The following is an 11,763-nucleotide window of genomic DNA, read 5'->3' as shown; positions in this document are numbered from 1 at the left end:
TGAAAATTTTGCATGAAAAACATTTTTCCTTTTGAAAAGAAGCTCCCCCTGAACTTATGAAAGGTAAACTCCCGCTAAATTTAGGCATAAGATTTAAGGCAACTAGACAAGAGTAATATCACCATAACCATCAATATATCCATCAATATCAAAGCATCATCAAATTTTCATACATCATTAAATTTTCATACCAATGTTTCTCCCCCTTTTTGTCATAGCAAAAATACTAAATGAAGTAAATCAAAATGAGGGAATAAGCAATTCAAGGCCACCCAAGGTCACTTCAAACATGAAACTACACAACAATGCCACAAGCCACAAGAGAATAAAATATGAGTTGCATTAATATAAAGATCAAAGTCTACAAGCCATAATGCAAGGTTATATTTACAAAAAAATGTGAGAAAATATAAGAGATGGTAGTAAGAAGGCTTCAGTGAGGTAGAGGTGGAGAATTAAAATATAGAGGTGGAGAATGAGAGTAATGCGAAGACTATCCCATGTGCTGAGAAGTAGACCTCATATGCTCAATATCAGCTCCAAGATGCTGGATTTGTGCCACAAGGTCATTTTGAGTTTCCTTCATGGATTCCAATTTAGTGCTCATAGTGCCAACCACCGAGTGCAGGTTGTTCATATGAAGTTAGAGCATCTCTAGGACACCTTGAGTGTTAAAAGGTGTGCGAAGGGGTTCTCCTTGAGGTGTAGGCATGTCTACAGGGTCTTGCTCTTTCTCTTTCTTTTGTGTAACACCAATATCCCCTTTTTTAACCCATTGGCCATTTGGAGTTTCAACATACCCCTACTATACAATGTGGGAGGCCCAAGAATACTAAATAGGTCATTGATGCGCATTTCTCTGTCACCTCTAGTGTTTACTTCCAAATGTCTCAAAAGATTACTTATAGCATACCCATATACCAGAGTAACATCTCTATTCTAGACAATCCTCATCATGTCACTAAAAATGAAGTCCACCAAATTTGGTTTCTGTTCATGCTTGATCTTGTACATCCATCAATAATCTTGTTTCCTAATGGTGGAGTATTGGATCCCAAAAGAGGCTAACACATGGGTTACAATAAGATGTAACAACCGATCATGCATGGGTAACCTAGAGGCTTATGTAGGAGCAACTTGTAAATTGGGATTCCTAAAGATATCTTGAGCTAGTTGCACCATATCACATCTAAGATTTGTCTCCTCTTCATCAGCTAACAGAAAGGCCTCAGCTAGCACTTGTTTTGTAACTAAAATTTTTTTTCCCATTACATATGTTCTGAACCTATCAAGATAATGCCTATTTGTTCCTTCAATTTGAACACAGCTAGCATTACTATAGAATACTCTTACTAGATTCTCGAATAAATGACTCTCTATACACAGGTAAGGCATCCATCCAAAAGACTCAAAAGTATGCAAATAGGGAAACTCTATGGATTGAAGGAAGTCTAATGAGATTACCTTTCCTGGTTTTACTTCCTGATGAGTAAAGTGTGTCTCATACCATTCCTTGACATTAGGATTGTTGAAATTTTGGTTAAAAGAAGGCTTCATAGTGGAGCTTGAAGCCTCTCTAGGAGGGTTTCGTCAACCAGTCGTGACTTTGGTTTTAGGTGCCATGGGAGATGAGTTTGATAAGTAAGAAATGGTGGGTAGCGAGTTTACAAGAGAAATTTGTAAGAGAAAGAGTCAATTTTTAGTGGAAATATCTAGGGTGTAGAGAGAATGAGTTAGAGAAGAAGATGAATAGGAGAGGAAAGATGAAAGGGTCAGCCAAACAGGTGAAGACCTAAATTTATCATGCTTAAAATTCATGAACCGATTGATCAGGTGAAGTGGGGGATCGATCGGTTTGGGGCTTTTGCATGGAACCGATCGATTGGGTTTAAAGGGGATCGATCGATTTTGTGCCTTTCCAAGTCATTTTGGCTACTAGTTGAATACCCGATCGATCCTGTCAAAGAGGGGATTGATCGGTTCTTCCTGGGTTCAATGAAAGTGGCTACTACCTTTACACCCGATTGATCCTATCCCAAAGGGGATCGATCGATTCCCTATGTTTTCCCTTTCCTTTGGCTACGGGGTGAAGAACCAATTGATCCATTCCAAAGGGGATCGATTGGTTTTTGCTGTAGCATGTTGAAAACCATGCAATATGATCATTCAAACAAGCATTTTACAATCATGCACAAACCAAAGAAAAATTCAGAAAAGCATACATTTAATTAATCAAAAATGCACTATACATCACAACATCAAGAATTTCACTTCAAGAAGCATTCATCATGCCAAGTTCACCTTTAATTGCATAAAATCTATCCTTATCAAGAGGTTTTTTGAAGATATCAGCTAGTTGATGCAAGGTGTCAACGTATTCAAGTACAATGTCACCCTTTTAAACATGATCTCTAATAAAATGATGCCTAATTTCAATATGTTTGGTTCTAAAGTGTTGAATTGGATTTTTAGTGAGGTTGATGGCACTAGTATTGTCACATTTAATAGGAATATGAACCATGGTTATTCCAAAATCTTTTAATTGTTGTTTAATCCACAAAACCTGGACACAACAATTTCCAGTCGCTACATATTCAACTTCGGTTGTAGATTGAGCAACACTATTTTATTTCTTGGAAAACCATGATATGAACATATTTTCAAATAATTGACAAGTACCAGAAGTGCTTTTTCTATCAATTTTGCACCCACCAAAATTCACATTGAAATAGGCATGTAAAGCAAAGGAAGAGCTTTTTGGATACCATAATCCTAAATTTGGGGTGTCTTTAAGGTATCTACAAATCTTTTTGACAACAAACAAATGTGTTTCTCTAGGAGATGATTGAAATCTAGCACATAGACATACACTAAACATAATATCAGGTCTACTAATAGTAAGATATAGCAATGAACCAATCATAAACCTATATAGTTTAGAGTCAACACATTTACCTCTTTCATCTTTGTCAAGCTTTGTTGAGGTGCTCATTGGTGTCAAACAACGCTTTGATTCTCCCAATTCAAACCTTATGAGTAAATCTTTAATGTATTTAGCTTGATTAATGAAGGTGCCATCTTTTATTTGCTTTACTTATAGTCCCAAGAAGAATATGAGTTCTCCCATCATGCTCATTTCAAATTCATCTTGCATAGTCTTAGCAAACTCTTGACAAAGAATTTCATTAGTAGCACCAAATATAATATCAACATAAATTTGTACTATGAGAATGTCCTTACTTTTTGTTTTAATAAAAAGTGTAGTGTCAACCTTCCCTCTATTAAAACCATTTTTAATCAAAAAAATTGACAATCTTTCATACCAAGCTCTAGGAGCTTGTTTTAAACCATATAATGCTTTTGTCAATTTATAAACATGATTTGAAAATTTTGGATTTTCAAAACCGAAAGGTTGCTCTACATACACTTCTTCATTTATAAAACCATTAAGAAAAGCACTCTTGACATCCATTTGAAAAAGCTTAAAATTTTTAAAACATACAAATGCAAGCAACATCCTTATGGCTTCTAACCTTGCTACTAGGGAATAGGTTTCATCATAATCTATTCCTTCCTCTTGCCTATACCTTTGAGCTACCAATCTAGCTTTGTTTCTAATGATATTCCCATTCTCATCCATTTTATTCCTAAAGACCCATTTGGTGCCTATGGTGGGATGATCTTTAGGCCTAGGTACAAGATTCCATACATGGCTTCTTTTAAATTGGTTCAATTCCTTTTGCATGCCAAAATCCAATGATCATCTCTTAATGCTTCATCTATATTTTTGGGTTCTATATGGGATAAGAAAGCAACATAATTACACACATTAAAAGAAAATCTAGTTCTTACCCTTTGAGTTGGATTACCAATGATTTCACTATCTTTAACATACCTTCTTTCTCTAAAATGATTTGGCTCTCTCTTTATGTGTTGTGGCTCATCTAGAAACTTATCTTGTTCTTTTTGATTTTTTTTCTCAATGTCATGAGGTGCATCATTGATCCATTCTTGAAGTATACCTACATCATTATCATTAAGAAGCACCTTTATCGGAGGTGGGTTAGATTCATAAAAAAAAACATGTGTAGACTCTTCCACCACTAATGTTCTTTTATTGAAAACTCTATAAGCTTTTGAATTCAAAGAATATCCTAGGAAAATTCTTTCATCACTTTTTGCATCAATTTTCCAAGATCATCTTTTCCATTGTTCAAAATAAAACATTTGCAACCAAAAGGATGAAAATAACTTATGTTAGGCCTTTTTCCTTTAAAAAGTTCATAGGGGGTTTTCTTCAAAATTGGCCTAATCATAGCTCTATTTATAATATAGCAAGAAGTATTTATGGCTTCTGCCCAAAAATATCTAGGTAGATTGTTTTCACAAAGCATGGTTCTAGCCATTTCTTCTAAGGTTCTATTTCTCCTTTCTACTACCCCATTTTGTTGAAGAGTTCTAGGAGCAAAAAAATTGTGGCTAATACCATTTTCACTACAAAAATATATTAAAGCTGAGATTTTCAAATTCCTTTCCATGATCACTTCTGATACTAGTAATTGAATGACCTTTTTCATTTTGTATTTTTTTGCTAAAAGTGATGAATTTTTCCAAAGCCTCATTCTTTGAATGCAAAAAGAGAACCCATGTGAATCTAGTGAAATCATCAACAATAACAAACTCACATTATTTTCCACCAAGACTCATTGTTCTAATAGGGCCAAAAAGATCAATATGCAATAGTTGAAGAGGTCTAGTAGTTGAAATGCAATTCTTAGGTTTAAAAGAAATTCTTCTATATTTTTCTTAAGCACATGCATCACAAACCTTGTCATTTTCATATTCAACTTTGGCAAACCAACAACCAAATTATTTTGAGAAAGTTTTGAAATTACAAGCATACTTGCATGTCCAAGCCTTCTATGCCAAATCCAACTCTCATTTTCTTTTTGAGCCATAAAACAAATATTTTTAAAGGATAGGTCATCTAGATGCACTACATAAATGTTTCCTTGACGGTGTCCAACAAAAACAAGCTTGTTAGTTTTGATATCAATTACTTGATAGCACATGGATTCAAACACAACCCTAAATCCTTTATCACATAATTGACTAATGCTAAGTAAATTATGCTTGAGACCTTTCACAAGTAAAACGTTTTCAATAGAAGTAGAGGAATTGTTACCAATGGAGCCAATCCCTTCAATTTGGCCTTTTAAGTTGTCACCAAATGTAACATCTCCTCCACTTTTCACTTTCAAGTCTTTAAAGAGAGTTTTATCTCCGGTCATGTGTTTTGAGCATCCACTATCAAGGTACCATTGATTGTTCTTGCTAGAATTTGCTTTGTAGTGATGCTCGTCCACTTACAAAAACACAATTAAATTTTTGTTTTGGGTACCTAAATTTTCTTGGGTCCTTTAGAGTTAGTACTAATAATTTTTGGCCTTTTGGAATCCATTTCATTTTAGTAGCCTCATCTTGAGATGTGCTAACTCCTTTTGGAATCCCTACTCTCCTAATGAGCTTACCTATATAAGTGACTTTCTTTAAGGAACAATATTGTATGGAATAACCCAATTTATGACAATGTGCACACATGCTAGATGAATCATTTGGCTTAACAAGGAAATTCTTTAAGTGAGTCTCTTTGTTGTCACCATTATAACCTAGTTCATCTTTATCAAAGAAAGCTTTTTCTGTTTCTAGCATGTCATTGAGCTTTTGATGACCCATATAAAATCTAGAAAATGAATTATGTAGATTTTCATTTTTCTTAGTCAAGTCATTGACATTTACCTTCAAGAGTTCAACTTCCTTTTCTAAGTCTTCTTTTTCTTTAGTCAATGACTCATTTTCTAGTTTCAATTTACTAATCATTTTTCTATATTCCATGCTCATGTTCTCAAATTCTATAGCTAATTCATCATAGACATCTTGTACTTTATCAAATGAGTATGAATTTGAATCACATGGATTAGAGGTTACCTTGGGCTCATCAAGAGCCAAGAGACATAGGTTGTCTACTTCCCTCTCATTTGATTCATCATCGGAGAAGTCGCCATCACTCCATGTTGCTACTATAGCTTTCTTCTTTGGCTTAGTCATGTTTTGCTTTTTCCACAAAAGATAATCAAGTTTAATGTGACCCGGTTTATTGCATTCATAACAGATAATTTGATCTTTTTTCTCTTCTACTTGATTCCTTTTTAGTCATCTCCTTTTACGGTCTTCTCCTACTTGGGAACTTGTTCATCCTCATGAATTTGTTGAATCGCTTTGCAAACATGACCATCTCTTCATCTTCATCATCTTCCTTTTGGGCAAAATTTTCTTCATCCTCTTAAAAGGTATATTTGAGAGCAATGCCACATTTCTTGACTGGTTCTTGTCCCCTTTTTATCTTCATTTCATAAGTGAGGAGAGAACCCATTAGTTCATCCAAAGAAAGTGTATAAGGATCTTTGGACTCTTCAATGGTTGTCTTGGCTTCCCAACTCTTTGGTTGACTATTGAAAATTTTTTTCACCATCTCCACATTTGAATATGTCTTCCCAAGAGCCTTTAGACCATTAATGATGTCTGTGAAGCGATTTGACATCTCACTAATGGTTTCATCAGGTTTCATCTTGAACAGCTCATAATCACGAGTAAGCATGCCTATTTTTATCTCCTTAACTTAGTTTGTACCTTCATGGGTGACAGCCAGCTTATCCTAAATTTTCTTTGCATTTTCACATAAGGAGACTCTATTATACTCATTTGGTCCTAATGCACAAAAGAGTGTGTGCATTGCCTTGGCATTGAGTTGAGCCATCTTCATGTCATTGACATCCCATTCACTTTCTAACTTTATCACCTCCTTACCATCCACCACTTTATTGGAATTTATGGACCATTTACAATGACCTTTTAGACTTCATAATCATTTGCTTGAATGAACAGCCTCAGCCTAGTCTTCCAATAGGAGCAGTTGTCACCAGTAAAGAGAGAGGGTCTAACAATTGAATGCCCTTCACTTCTAAGAGATGTTGCAACTGTTTCATTTGCCATGAGACACACCTCTTGTTGCAGGTATAGTTGTTATAGCTTGAGGATGGTTTTTTCACATTGATTACCATATTTCTTTGAGCCATGTTTAGGATCGCTTTTGGGCTATTAAACCTACAAAAAGAGTACTATCTCTGATACCAATTGTTAGCTCAAAGACTTGGAATAAACCAAGAGGGAGGGTGAATTGGTAATAACAAGAAATTATCAAAATAGATAAGCACAATAGATGAATATAAACAAGAGATAGGGTTAGAGAATTTAACACCAAGATTTATAGAGGTTCGATCCTTTCTTAGGCATCTACGTCCTCTCCCTTAGCCTCTCTTGCTAAGGAGTTCAATCCACTATTTGATGAAGATTACAACTAAGCTTTCACAAAGCTTTACAAACTCAACAACATACACTCTTAAAGGTTATCCTCCCCCTTAAGCTTACACACTCACAGTACAGAGAATTCAAAACTGTTTGGCAAACTTTAAGAACCTCACAAAGGCTAGGTGTTTGCTAAGTTGAAGTACACAAATGTATAGATAAGAAAGTAGAGAAAAACTAATATGAATTCTACACTTTTTCTCTTTTTACAACTTTGAATGCTTGAGCAAATTGGTAGATGAATAGCAATAAGTTTCTTTTTACTCTTATTACTCTTGGTCTGTAATAAAATGCTTAATTGATAGTTAGGAAAAAGTTGAGAGCCGTTGGATTGCATTTAATGCTTCAAACCTGTAGAAATTTTGTACAAAAAATAACTGTTGGGAGTTTCAGGCCTTCAGGGGATCGATCCCCTCTCTTAGGGGATCGATTGGTTCATGTTTGAGAAAGCTCAATTTTATGCCTATTTTGCCTTACTCAATCGATCCCTTGCTTAAGGGGATCAATCTATTCTTTTAGGTGATTGATCCCCTATGTGGGGGGATCGATCCTTTTTTTGGGTTTCCACACTTTGGGGACATTCTGTTTAAACAACCGATCGATCTTTTTAAGAAGGGATCAATCCCTTACCTTAGGTGATCAATCCCCTATGTGAGGGGATCGATCTCTTTTCTAAAAAATTGCATGAGGAAAGCATTATGTATGAAAAAGTGATCGATCCCTTAAATAAGGGGATCGATCCGTTCTGCTAACCAATCAATCCCTACAAGGAGGGGATCGATCGATTTTTGTCAAATCTTGAGAACTTTCGATTCTGGTTGAAAATAAAATCGATCCCTTTTGCTAGGGGATTGATTTGGTAATGGAGGGGATCGATCCCTTCCCTGAGGGGATGGATCCCTTCTATCAAAACTTGCATAAATCATGTTTTGTTCCGAGAATTTGAGTTGTCTTGGTTCTCAAATGAATTTTGGCAAAATAGAAGGGTGGAAAAATGTTCAATTTAAGCTTAGACAAGATTGAAATAAGTTTGGCAAATTTTTATTTTGTCAAATCAAAATTCTTAATCAATTCAAGGCCAACAACTAACTTGAGTAATAGGAGGCCAGACACTTTCAAAGATCTCCCTCACTCTTTTCCTTGATTGAGTCATTTTTTCATAAGTGAAATTGATATTTTTTAACTTTGACAAGATATTAGATCCATTAATTAGTAAGGGCGATCTCTTCAACTCTTCAATTCCATCAAAGAGATGTTTTTGGAATTTAAATTGATGATTATCATCTAACCATCGATGATGTGCCATATAACTGAACTTCTTACCATTATGTAATTACTTCAAACATGTCTGCATAGCACAACATAGGCAAGCATAATGACCTTTTGTGCTTCAACTAGATAAATTTGCATAAGTAAGAAAATCATTGATAGTCTATAATAAAGTAGCACGGATATTGAAGTTTTTTTTTTGATGCATCGTAGGTCTTAACTCCTTCCCATAATTGCTTTAACTCTTTAATAAAAGGTTGTAAGTAGATGTCTATATTATTACTAGAACATTTTTCCCTGGGTATTATCATAGACAAGATAAATTATTGTTGCCTCATGGCAATCTATGATGGCAAATTGAACAGAATCAATACTGCTAGCCAAGTACTATAAAAAGCACTCATCATTTTGAATGGTTGAATCCATCAGATGCTAGTCCAAGCATAACATTTCGAGGATCAGAAGCAAAGTCTAAAAACTTAAAATAAAATGATTTCCATGCCAAAGAATCTGCAGGATGCCTCAAGGATCCATCATCCGTCTGCTTGTCATGATTCCACCTTATAGAATCTGTAATTTTGGAAGACATAAAGAGTTGTTGAAGTCTTGGTATTAATAAAAAATAGCATAAAACCTTTACAGGCTTTTTTTTTACATAGACCTTATCATCATCCTTATCAACCTTTCATCAAAATTTTTATCCACCTACTGAAAAATACTACACAAATGACAAGATTCTTAACTTTTTCTATCACCCCAATACAACAAGCAATCATTGGGACAATTATGAATTTTCTCATAGCTAAGACTCAAATCCTTGATCATCTTTTTTGAATCCTTACAAGATTCAAAGATTTTTGCAAAAGAAAACATTTCTTTCATAAACTCCAATAATAAAGTCAAAAAGTTTCCCGTCCATCCACATAGGCATTTCAAGTGAAAAAGACGCACAGAAAAATAACCTTGAATGCTTAGATCCATTATAAAGTTCTTCATTCATATCCTTAAGCAACCTATAAAACTTTGATGCTTCTCCACTAGGTTGTTAGTCACCTACACCTATCCATGTTCACCAAATTCATTCATTTCAACATCTGACTCATTAAATCCATCATTTTGGGGAGATGGATTATGGAAATGTTGGTTATAAATGTTAAAAGCATTTTGCAACATGCTGTCATCTGGTTTAATAGGATCATGTTGGTCTTGGGAAGCCTTTGAAGTTGAAGGAACTCTAGTCGAAGACCTTGATGATATAGACTCTCCATGAAAATACCAATTAACATATGCCGAGACAAATCCAATACAAATTAAATGTTCCAAATCAACTTCATGCATTTGCCAATTGATATTAGCACACTCAAACATGGGCATAATATCATATTATCTTTACTTGTATTCTCAAATGCAAATTAAGAAAAATTTCCACTCCATCTCGATACTCTTGACTTAATATTGACTTTTGCATCCAACTCTTATCCATTTAGTATTTGCTACATTATCAGACCAAAATTATATAAATAAATTATATGAAAACGAACATGTAAAATACTTAATTATACTATGTATTAAACAAAAATAATGACAAGACCAGTTCTTACAGAAGTCCATAACAATAAAGTAGTTATGCACACTATGACAATTGTCGTAACTCTAGATTTGTGAACCTATTGCTAAACATTAACTTAAGGAGTCGCTACAAATTTTTGTTTAGGTGTGATTGGTCACCTAACTAAATCTATCCCTTTTTAAAGAGAAATCCTAAGTTTGGCTTAGGTATCTTTAAAAGGTAAATTCAATGTCTGCGAAACTAGAACTAGGTCCAGGAGTATGGTTATATGTGAGAAAGGTTATAGCACCCCTATAACGCCTATCAAAAGATGGTATTAGCTCGATTTCGTGTTATCCATTAAGCCTTAAAAACTTTACCAAGTAATTAATTATTGGAAATTATTCTTAATTAACTCCAATACTTTTGGCAAAAAATTAAAAAAATCCCTCACCTCAAGAGTATACAAGAAAACTATTGTTTCTTTTACAGAGGCTCCATCGTTGGATTATTTAACATTAAAAAATTTTCAAGAAAAGAGAAGAAAAAAAAAAGGAATAATGCTTCGATTTTTAATATAGATATTTTTTTTATGTTATTTTATAAGAAAAAAAACTCATGCTTTTATACAAGGAAAATTAATACTTTCAACTTTTCTTTAAAGCATTTTGACGTTTCTATTTTCAAAGAAAATTGATACTTTCAACTTTTTCTTAAAAATGCTTTTTTTTTTTTTTAATTTTATTTTCAAAGAATATTGATACTTTTAACTTTTCCTCAAAAATTCCTTTTTGAAATCTTTATTTTCAAGAAAATTGATACTTTCAACTTTTCCTCAAAAATGCTTTTTTAAAATTTTATCTCAAAAATGCTTTTTTGAAAATTTTATTTTCAAGGAAATTTGATACTTTTAACTCTTCCTTAAAAACATTTTTTTTTACAATTTTATTTTCAAGGAAAATTGATACCTTCAACTTTTCCTCAAAAATGTTTTTTCTTTTAAATTTTATTTTCAAGACAAATTGATACTTTCAACTTTTCCTTAAAGATTTTTTTTTTGACAATTTTATTTTCAAGGAAGATTGATACTTTCAACTTTTTCTTAAAAATGTTTCTTTGAAAATTTTATTTTCAAGAAAAATTGATACTTTCAACTTTTCTTTAAAAAAGTTTTTTAAAGCTTTTATTTTATGGAAACTTGAAACTTTCAACTTTTCTCAAAAAATATATTTTTTAGTTTTTATTTAAAAAAATCATTGAAAATTTAAGGATATTTAATTAAATAAATAAATGATTTCAATTGCTTCAATAAATAAATAAGCAAAAAAATAATAGTAATAATAATAGTAAATAAATAAATAAATAATAAATAAATAGATAAATAGGATTTAAAAAACCTTGGCATGACTCAGTTAAGCTGGAATGATATGCAGCTCTAGAGATAGGCGTGGCTAAAATGGCTTGGTATGCGATTCGGCTCGATGGCTCAGATGACAGGGTCGGGCTTTTAGATCTGCAGC

The sequence above is a fragment of the Durio zibethinus genome, chromosome 6, assembly GCF_047325235.1.
Source record: "Durio zibethinus cultivar Kanyao isolate XHJ-2024 chromosome 6, ASM4732523v1, whole genome shotgun sequence".
In the NCBI taxonomy this organism is placed as follows: Eukaryota; Viridiplantae; Streptophyta; class Magnoliopsida; order Malvales; family Malvaceae; genus Durio; species Durio zibethinus.
The sequence above is the reverse complement of the archived record's forward strand: the minus strand, read 5'-3'. Positions refer to the sequence as shown.